Genomic DNA, 11,381 nt, shown 5'->3' on the forward strand with positions numbered 1-11,381 from the left:
CTGCAGGATTTCCAAATTGTGTTGCCTGGCTGCTATCATGTGCAATGGGTAAAACACCCTGACATAAAAAGGCTCAAATCTTGGGACATGGATGGAGTTACAGCAGATAGTGCGATGGAGACCCTTCATGATGAAGAGCAAAATCCTATAGTAGGCCACAGGTAGCTCACTGGTGAACCAGTCCAGGACACCTGTCTTAGAGATACGTCTTAGAGATACACTTTTCCCCAGGAGCACCCCACAGTTTTCCAGGAACCTTGGAAAACCTAGATTTTGCAACACTGAGGATGAAGAGGAGAGTGAAGTTTGGAGAGACCCTACTGCTGCTGCATTGAGACAGGTGGCTCTGCTACTTGCAGGGACTCCCTATCCCAGAGGCAGCAGCCACCCCACAGGGTCTTCTTGCTGGGGGGGCACAAGGACTGGCCCAGTGTTCCAGGGCACTGGGTGAGGCAAAACAGGTACTGGACCTATGGTAGTGTCTCTGATATTCACTGCCTGCTACCCAGTCTGGCTCTGCTACTGGATGCCAGGAAGACTAGAGTGAGGCCAGAGTTTTAGGGGTTGGTTCCTAGGTCAGACCACGACAAGGGATGGGCCCAATACAGCCAAAATGCTCAGTCTCCAGATCATGGGAGACATTCACGTGAGACTCAGACAGACCTCAAGACCTCGGCTGGACATGCCATCTGTTTGCCATTTAAGGACATCGATACATGTATAACATGGCCCTGAAGAGTCCACACTTGTGCAAGTTGGTCATGTTGGTAATTTTGGCTCTTTGTTTAAATTAGGGCTTCTTTTAAAGTCAGTTGTCATTCAAGACTCAAACCATATTACAGCACTCTGAGGACCATTCTGAAAGTAGAAGCTTTATTTTTCCTGAAATATAGAGATACACATGTGTGCTTTTCTTTGACCAAGAAATACACGTCTGTCCGAGAAGCTACACTGTAACATGGGAAGTGATGGTGAGAAAAGTTTTAAAAATAAAACTTAGGAAGCTCAAATTTCACTGTTCTTAATCAAGATATTTCCCCTGATATTAAATTGGTTTTACTGAGTGTATAAAAACTGGCTTTAAAGGATGTATTTTACAACACTTGTATTGTGAGTCTTCAGGGAAGATCGACAGAGGTTAGGACAGTACAGTACCAACTGAACTGAATTCCTTCATTCCCCACACTTTCCACATTAAGGAGAGTCCATGTTTGGTACCTCAAATGGCACATGGTTTTTAAACTGCCCACAGAAACACAGGGATCATCAGTGATTTAGACTTTCTTCTGCAAACTCTTCTTGTTGAGACTGTTTCTTACACCAGCTAAGATCCAATTTTGAAATATTTTTTTTTTTTTATCATAGATGCATTAAAGAAAGTTTTAAAAGCCACTCTACCTTATATGCTTGATGATCCCATAATCTTTTTCTGTGCCATCATCTCAAGTTTTAGTCACATCAGGGAAATGTCCCTGAGAATAGTTTCTGCTTACCTAAATTGCTGGTAAGTCAGAATGGTACCTCATCTTTCCAAAGGATTCAGTTAACTCATCCCTGAATTTTAGCTGCTTACTGAATAAATCCTGATGCAACGCAAGTGTTTAATTCCCTGTCTGGTCAGTGGAGGGAACCTTCAGATATCTTCACAGCAGATCCTGCCTGCTTTTGGGAACTGCATTAAGGAAATTAGGTGCCACAACGGAGGTTCACTATGACTGTGGCTAGTCCTTGGACGTGGCTGGGACCTTGCTGACCATCAGCAAGACAAGCCCTTTCATGAGTGACAGGTAACCCAGTTATGTGGCAACAAGTCCTGGTGGAAAAAACAGATCTCTCTCATGTTTTCTTGGTAAAGATATATATATATACACATATATATATATTTTTTTTTATTATTATTGTTTTTTTCCCCTCACTGGATTTACTGAATTTGTCACATCGCTCTCTGAGTTGGGCTGTTCAGAAAACCCTTCTTCATCAGAGCTCAGCTAAGAGCTCATAGCGCTTAGGGTTTAGAGCAGTCCACCCTTCAGCACTTGACGTTACATTAAGGGAGGTGAGAGCTAAGGAGTCTGTGAAGCCTCCCCCTTCATTAATTAGCACTATGGCCCTCTCTCCATAATGAACACTGCATATACACGCACTTGGTCAAGGCATGAAGTTCTTGGCTATGCACTCCCTCATGCCTCTCACCTTCTGGTTATGTCTTGACCTCTGTGCAGACCATACGAGTGGGTCACACCAGGGTTTCAGCAAGAGAAAGCATGGAGTCTGGGTAAGCCACACCATTTTCACATGAGGCTGCTCAGAAGGCTGTCTTGCCCCCCTGCTTGTTTCCAGGCTTCAGCAGCAACCTCCAAAGAGGCTTGGTTACACTGCTGCCCTTTGAGCTGTGTGACCGCTCCTTCCAGGCACTGGCAGGTGAGACATGAGATGCATGACTCAGTGAGAGCCTTGCTTGAAGAACGGGGATCACTTGGTGAGATGGTTAATGAGGATATTAGGCCAACTGGTATGTGGAAAATTGTTCCAAAGTGTAATGGCCATTCTTGTTTAGAAAGGCATATATTTTCAAGAAAACTAAACAAAACAGACAAGCTGCTTAGGCTAGGAATTGCCCTGAAATATACTTTTAAATCACTGGACTTCTCAAAACCAGGCTCAGAAAATTTCTTGGGTTGTGTACCAGAATCTTGAGCCACACATATTTTATAAAAGAACAAGGGTCAGAATAACTTTGCACACAATCCTGGAAGAAGTAGTGACAAAGTCTCCTTGGGAAACCGCATCCACCCCCTTCACTATTACAGAACTATTTTCTACTGTACTCTCACTGATGTTTCCTTAACCCTCTTCTCATTTGAAAAGGTCTGGACTCCAGAGTTTTTCCACCCATTGTCTTAACACAGAGGCTAATACATCTCATTATCAAAGAGGTGAGGTGGGTTTTTTTTTTTTGTTTTCCTGTTATTTTTGTATTTTTCAATTTATTCTGATTATGCTCCTCATGCATCACACTCAAGAATTCCTTGTCTGCCTCAATGTTTATGGCTTTCCAAATATTTGTAGTTTGTTATCATGCTCCCTTTGACTGGATGTTAGCCAAGCTTAGACATATTCCACTTCACAAACCTATCCCTCTTCTTCTCTGATAATTGCTAATGGGTCCTTTTTTTTTTTTTTTTTTTGACTGTGTCTGCACATGAGCAGGCCTGATGTCTCCTCCTGCTGTCTAAACCATTTTTATGACTTTATGACTTCTCTGACTGCCACTTCCTTCCTATTGGAGCCTATGTCTTTCTCCCCAGTCAAGCAGTTAAAGTGCTTGGAAATTCACCTGGCTGAAAGTTATCCCCTGAGCAGTCAAAAACCCTTGTGCCTCTTCAGCTCTGGATGGTCTTCCATGTTCTTCTTCATTTGGAGCAGTTCCTTTCACACGAAGTGAAAAACCTCCTTTCCTCAGATCTCAGTTCTCTCCACCAACAGTCTACTAGGAAGGTTTTTCCAAACTCTTGTGAACTTGCTGCACTAATTCCACCACCTCATCTCACCCAAGTGTGCAGTGTTTATTTTGACCCTGTTTTGTCTGTGTCCCAGACAGGCTAGAAGTTTCTTCAGGTAGAAACTGCACATCCACAGAGCCCGCAGCAGTGTGTTGCTGCCTAATACTAAATAATCATAAGTAACATGGATTAAAAAAGTGCCTATATATTCCCGTTTTCTTCATGATGGTGTCATCATTCTCCACTGGAAACTTGAAAGCTGCTCTGCAGAAAATGGATACAGAATTCTTAAAACTGGTGGAGACACTTGGGTTAAATGACTTCCATTGTCCTTTTAAGCTTCAAAGCAGTTCTAAGAAGATATAAAAGACAAGCTTTAAGTTTTAGACACACCTTTCACTCACTCTTTTCATATATTTTTGCAAAACTACTTACGAGTTTGTATCATCAAACCAGCCATGTAGACCCCTTGGCTACCTGAAACATAGTGCAGGACTGCCAGGAATTATATATGGCTTCAAAGACCACTTTCCTGTGACCTCCTGGAGAAGAGCTGGAGGGCTTGTGAAGTTTTAAGTACATCTGTAACAGCACTGACAACTGAAATAGTCAATTTAAAAATAATGTCCCTTTTCCCTTGTGGGTTGAGGAAGGGTATGCTCACCTGCAATATTCTAGCCAAAATACAAGGGGAAGAAAAAAAAGGAAAGTCAAAATATCAATTTGTTTCATACTCGAAAAATTACCCCATGCAGTCTAGTTCTCAGAAACACTAGTCTGGTACATGAGTATATTTCAGTTTCCTGGGATGAGAATGGCATTCAGATGACCCAGCCATGATTCGGATCATATTGTGCTGGTTATGGTAAATACGGATCATGATTAACAGATGTTGCTTTGAAGTGCTCATGTCTTTAAATATGCAAGACTAATAAATGCTGGAAGAGGCTGTATTTTTAACCGAGACTAGCTGAACATTTTCCATTTCAGTTCTTTCTTCAAGGACGGAGAGTGAGATTGTTTTCTTCTTCCAACGTGCTCTGAGAATAAATCCAGGAAATGTGTATAAGGTGCTTGGACATTGCGATGGGCTCATATCCTAACACAGATAGACAGCTCACAGTCTGGCTCCCCAAGGGATTGAGGTATCTGCTCTTTCCCTAAATGACTGCTGGTTATGACTATGGAAAAGTGGCTCTGTATGCTTGTTAGCAAGTTTAAACCTCCCACGAGTTTCCAAGGAAAAGACAGAAAATAAGGTCTAAAGCTAGTGACACACAGCCTTTGGAGTAGATCAGAGCTTGATTCTCGAAACAGGTGTGAAAATAAGTGTTGTTACCTCAGCTCTTCCTGGAAGATCAACCTGAAGGAGGTGGTAGAAAAGGGGGCATAGAACCAGGGATGCATGGAAATGGCAGACGGAGATATTATTAGTTGGGCTTGGGAAGGGGAAGGAAAAGTAGAACAAGGAGGCCAAATTCAAGAGGGAAATAAGAAGAAAAAGAGTTTGAAAGTGCTGTCAGAGGGGACAGTAAAGTGTCGTGAAACTACCCCTTTTGTTAGCAATTTGTGGAAGGGAGTGTAAGTGGACATTTAAGACATTCTTGCAGGGATTGCTCAGTGCTAAGTGACCTGATTTGATGATGTTGACATGAGATCAGATCAGAGTCATCAGTAAACAGAGAGCCAACCAGAAGATCAAAACTTGGGCTAACAATGTGAAGGCAGCAGTCAAGGAGGTGACTTAGCTCTCCTCCCACTTACGGAAAAGGAGTTGTATGTGGTCAGAAGATGCCACAGAGGTTTCAATACCCAGCAAAACCCAAACAGGTTATTTTCCTACATAGGCATGGAAAGTGAAAGATGGATCTGAGGGATGTGGGAACGAAAAGAGCAACTGCATATCAAGAGTTTAACAGAAAGAGATATTAAAGTGGAAGAAAAGGAGACCATAGACCTTATTGAATTCAGAGGTTTAAAACAACCAAAAAAAGGCTTAAAGAGAAGACAAGGTTAGGTTTAATTCAAAGAACTGAGCTCAAAGGAGATGCAGGAGAGGAACTGTGATGTGTGATTTGGTAGGAGGCAGGTTAGTACATCTAAGCTAATGTGAGAGATAAAGCCACCTAAGCTGAGGAGTCAAGGGAGTCTGTAAATGCTGTACGTCATTTCTTTCTACTCTTACCACTTCAATGTATTTTCAGCTAACATTTTGTTATAATTTCCACAAACAGTTCATATCACAACTTCATTACAATGTTGACTGCATAATGAACAGCTGTAAAATAGTCTTGCCAATGCTGGTATTTTGTACCAGTAATGTAATATCCAGTTCCACTCACTGATGAGTGCTATGCAAAATGAACTAACTAGCATTTTTCATTTCTTTAACCACTTACTTCAACAATTAAATGTATTGCATTGCTAAATGTATAGTATATAATAAATCATTCCAGCCTGTATAAGAGCACCAAATGATTCATCTCTTTTGTCTTGTCACAAGCTGTATAAATGCTGGCTTAGCACTCTGTAAATGGCTTTGTTCACTCTTGTTAGTTTAATTGTATACCAAAAACCAGTAGAGTTTCATTCATACAGTGTGTGTGTCCCACTATCTGCCAAATCAAATATGCTCACCTTTTATTACTAAACACAAACCACAGTGAAAGATTTTAGCATAGCTGTCTATGGGGTGAGAAACCAGTCACTATTTTAAGATTTTTGATGTCCCACTGTAACTACTGGAATAGATCTTGAACTGAGACACAGTAGGTGCTCCTAGTTATGGTTGCATTTCCATTCCCCTACTTTGGCTAAAAGATGAGACATTTGGTTTATGGCTCAGCCATCTATTTCTCAAAAATGTCTGGTTGACTTTACTGTAATTATAATCATCTTATAGAGAGTCATTGGGGTCTAACACACCCTTTTTCTTCAATCTTGGCACAATACAGTGTACAATTAGAAAAATTGGAAGAGGTAGAGCAGCTTTATTTAGTCAGAATATCTGGCAAAATGTTCTTAGTTGACTGATAATAAGGTTTCCAAAACACCTAAAGTAGCTCAGACTCCGATATTGATAGACTTACCATAGGATTTGTATTCCTGAGTTGCTTAGATGTTCCAGTAATCCTTCCCCGGTGCTTTGTCATTTAACAAAGTCACAGTCATTCCGAAGGACCTGTGGAGGTGACGCACCCTCCAGCACTTGTGGAGGTGACGAGCCCTGGAGGTGATGCACCCTCCAGAAAAGGCAGCTGTCAGGAGGTAAAATGCCACCATACAGAATGTTCACTGTTAAAGAAAAAATAGTTCATCAAAGCACTTTTCAAAACTGTGATTGATAGCTTCATGTCCCCACAATGGGGCCTGGGCTGGTCTTGATAAGAAAAAGAGCTGGAAAATTATGTAGATGTGGGATTGCATCTGAGTGTCCTTGACTATGAAGTCTACAGTCTTGATCTGACACCTGAATGTTGATGTGCAAATGTGACTTTCTCAAGCTCTCCCACACAGAGGGAAATACAGGCTTTATGACTCTTGGACCACAATGAAAAATGCCCAAGCATTATTTAACCCATTCTGCAGGGCTGCTGGGGTCTCTGATGGTCTTCACAGTATAAATATAACTACTCCTACATTCTTGGGTTTCTTGGATGTAACTACTCCTACATTTATATAGTCCTAAAATTACATTCAGCCGTTTGAAGGCAACTGTGAGGCTGATGTGGCCCCTGGTGAAAATGAGTTTGACACCCCTGGTCCAGGCAGTCACCTGTTTCAAGGTTACTGAGCATCTGCAGGGAGGGAGAAGCACTCTCACAGACTGTGAAGGTGCTAATGAGTTTCCTGTGCTTCTGGCATTGTCTGACTGCCGAGTGATCTGGGCAGGGTTGTGGTTCACGGTGAACCATAGGGAGAATTGACAGGCCTACAGGGAAGGAGCAGTGCTCCCATACACCTACTTGGCCTTGCATGGTCTATGCAATTAGCCTTACGATTAGGCTCCTGGAGACTCAGACTTAGTCACCTACACCTCCTATAGAAAGAGGTTACCTGGACATTTTCTAGGAGTGATATGATTTGCTTGACTGTTGAAGTAGAGGGCTCAGCCTGCAAGTACTTCGTGCCTCCACTTTTACCCTTCCTTATGTTACACAGTGACTTATTGAGTCAGCTCCTGCAACTCCTCCTGTGCCTTAGCTCAGGCTTTGAGATCCAGAAACCATGGCTTCAGTGGCAGCAGCTAGAATCCCTGACTGATCAGTCCCTACAAGGTTGCTCACAGAGCTGTGGGTGTGCGAGCCATTAGGTGTTTTTCTCTTCAGCAAGAAAATGTCTAAAAAATCTGTTTTAAAAAAATACAGGAACTGGTAAGGAATTTGAAACCCATGTATTACTGGCAGACATGTGCCCAGGGTGGATCACTGGGGCAAGGCTCCTGTGGCTGTGCTCCTGCAGAGAAGTGGTCAAGGTGGGCTGCCAGGCTGGGTCTAAACCCGCAGCCACAGCTATGCTGGCAGCCCTGGTGTTCAGCATCTCTGGGCTGTGGACAAAATCTACATATGCTGCCAGCGCAGCCTATGCCAAGGGCTGCTGGGGCAGAGGGATGCCAAATAAAAACCTCCTGCTTTTTCATCCTGCATGGTCACTGTGCTCCTCCTATGGTGAGGTTCAACTTTGGGCATTAACTTGTGGGGTTGAGGCTTTTGCAGGCAATGGTCTGCCAGGCAGCCCCGTATGCCCCTCAACTGTGCCTGTTCGCCCTCTCCTTGCACCTGTGGAGGGAGGGCTGGACACACTCAGGCAGGATTCAAGGCTTCCCTTAGGTGCCAGCAATAGACTGTGTGCGTGCATGTGTGTGTGTGTGCATGTGCAGATGCGTATGTGTAGTTTCCATGCCCCTAATTCTCCCTGATAAAGTCTTCCCGTGATCTTGTAATTCCCAACTAGTGCTCTGTAGTATTGAGTGATCCACAGAGTTTTGCCAAAGTGTTTATAACTGGATTTTTGAGGGCTATGTTTTGCGAGACAGATCATATTCAGTCTCTTTGCCCTGTCACTTTCCTCCTGGGCTACAGCTGTGTGATCTGGGACAGCTGGAGGCACACGACATTTTTGGCTGCCCTCTGTATTTCAGATGCTTCCTGAAGTTCTGTTTGAAGGTTTGAGCTATGACTCTCACACCAGCCTGGAGTAGGCTGCAGTGCTGAACCTGGTCCCCACTAGGGTAGCCTAAGGAGAGATGGAGGTGTTTGAGAGTGGGAGGTGAAGGCAACGAGCGTGGGCTGGGAAGGTACCACAGACTGTGCTGTACCTGCTCTGCTGCCCCGGTCTGACTTCACACTGCTGTTGTATCGCACCACAAGAGCAATCCTGCTGCTCCTTCTGGCAACAGCCTGTATGTTTCCTGTCCCCTCAGCAGGTCCCTGCGGTGTGGGTGACAGTGCGATCACCCCAAGGACAAGTGGCCTCTAGCCCAGTGCTCATCCCCTGCTGCAGTGCTGGCCAGGTCTCCCTGTAGCCATTGTTGAATGCCACACTGTCCTACTTAGCCTGGGACACAGTCCTGCTCATGAAAGTCAGCCCTGGTTTGTTTCCTCAAACAGCTGTGATACCAAGGGATCCGGGAGATCCCGTACCTCCAGCCCTGCCCTGCACACACCTCAGCCCCAGCGACATCCTGCTGCCCCAGGAGCCAGAGGCCTGCAGGACAAAAGCCAGAGCTGCTCTCCTCAAATGTGTCAGAGCATATTTGCCAGTCAAGGCATATTCCTAATTCCCCCAAAAGATGGCACTAGGATTCACCAAAAGTGAACCACTCGGCACCCTGCATGTTTTAACATCTCTGAAAAACGACACAGGGGTCCTCCACTGTGGTGTCCACACCTTGCCCCCCCATAACCAAGGGATGGCCGCATGGAAGCCTACAGCCACCACCTCCCCAGAGCAGGTCCTGATGTGGCTCTAGGTTATGGGCAACAAAAACAGAATGAAAACTGATTTGCCACCTACTGAGAGTCCACAGCAGGAGGGGATGTCTTTCTGTAGGATGAAAATACCCCCTCACATACATCCTGTTGTTTATTTCTAAGGCAATGAGAAAAACAAATATACAATATTGGAATTAATATTTTTGTATGCTGACATTATCTGCTGTAGTAAAACTGACATCATTAGGATTTTTACTGAGAAGTTAATTATTTTTCAATTTGAGCAACACAGCCCATAAACCTATGTCTGGTAATTTACGCTATGTTCTAAGGGTATTTTTGAATGCAAATGTTTCTACATAATGACAATTTTAGAAATATTTTCATGATTAAAAGAATAAAACTAATGAAAATAACTTCTGGTGAGATTATTTTTCCTTGCAGTTTTTACAAAATATTGAAGAAAGCTTTTTATCTGTCAGTGAAGCAACAGTTTTTAGCCTGAAAAAACAATCTCCACTCCAAGATAATGGACTTCTTGTATTCATTAACATCTCTAATAGAGCTATCGCCTGAATAGCTGGGATTTTTCTTTTCGTTAAAGAAAAATGATAACATCATAGCTCTATAAAAGAAAAAAAGTTAATGCACGCAAATGAAGGGTTTCTAGAGACAGCGGAACTGAAAGTGCTGTCTCAGTGTATTTAAAATGGAGGGGCCATCTTGTCAAAATGTCTCACCTTCCCAGACAGCTCAGCAGCCTCCAAGGAATACTGAGTCCCACAATTGCCCAAGTGATAGCAAATTCAGCAGTGACACTTCTTGCAGGAAGATGTTTTGTTTTACAAATGCCAGTGTCTCCTAAAAGATAGACATCTGATTCACATGTGCTTCCAATTTCTTGGACCAGAGGTTAACATATAGTCGTCCCTGCCTTAGTAGCCCAGAAAAACGCTTTTTTCTCTGCATGTTACTGCCACTAAAGCATGATTTAAAGCACAAGGATGAAAGCTAGTTTGAAGACTGTACTTACCCCTGAACTAACCCTGGTACTTCCCACATGATAGACCTGGACAAGGTGAGGTCCTTGCAATGCAGATGTTCTTCTAAGTACACAAGCTTGGCGGTGTCAGTTGAGCACGTTGCTGTCCCTGGGCATTACCCTATTTTAACAGTATGAAGTATGATCTCTGTGTCACACATTTAATTGCCCACTCCTTTTGTTGTGTTTAGCAACACACTTTTGCAACTCACATCTTTGGGTAAGAAGCTGGTCAGTTCAGTGGTCTACAAATCACCATGCACCCCTACAGTACAGCTACTAGTGAAGTAGTGAAGTGGCAACACAGTCTCAGAGGAGAGGACTGATCTGGGCTGGATTCACTCACAGCCCTTCTGGAGGGCCACAGTTTGCTGCCTTGCTGCCTTTTGTAAACTCAGGAGACCTTGGGACAAAAAAGACACACACACAAAAAATAAACAAACAAAAACCAAAACAAACTAAAAAAAACTAGCAAACAAACAAAAAAAAATCACAAAAAAACCCCAAACAGCAACAAACAAAACATGTGCACCAAAAAAACCCACAACCACCAAACCAAACCAAACCAACAAACAAGCAAAAAACAACAATTAAAAAAAGACTTTACAAAGCAGACCCTGATAGTAGAAATTCTCTGTGTGAAGAGTATATATTTAGGATGCTTTGGAACAAAACGGGTGGGCATGGGGAAAATTAGTGTTTTTAAATGTCTTGACACTAGATGGAGTGATGGGTCAGTGCAAGCGCCTCTGCCGGAGACCGCTCGAGACCCTGTTTTGAGCACATTTCAGGCCCATTCTGGGGTTTGGCAGGACCGTGCATGTTTGTCAACCTCTGCTTAAGAGGCACCGGGGTCTGCAGGAGTCGTGTGGTTTCAGATCAGGAAGCGAAGAGGTTTTCAGC

General features: G+C 43.4%; 1 long non-coding RNA gene across 1 annotated transcript; it reads right to left on the reverse strand.

Moving 5' to 3' along the window:
* Positions 1-853: 853 nt before the first annotated feature.
* On the reverse strand, positions 854-11,177 carry LOC309435982. Its single transcript, XR_014183260.1, has 3 exons — positions 10,470-11,177; positions 6,593-6,797; positions 854-3,855 (listed from the first exon to the last, which is right to left on the reverse strand). It is a non-coding gene; the product is annotated as an uncharacterized lncRNA (long non-coding RNA).
* Between the last annotated feature and the right edge of the window lie 204 nt (positions 11,178-11,381).

This window comes from Streptopelia decaocto, assembly GCF_964273445.1.
Source record: "Streptopelia decaocto genome assembly, chromosome: 1".
In the NCBI taxonomy this organism is placed as follows: Eukaryota; Metazoa; Chordata; class Aves; order Columbiformes; family Columbidae; genus Streptopelia; species Streptopelia decaocto.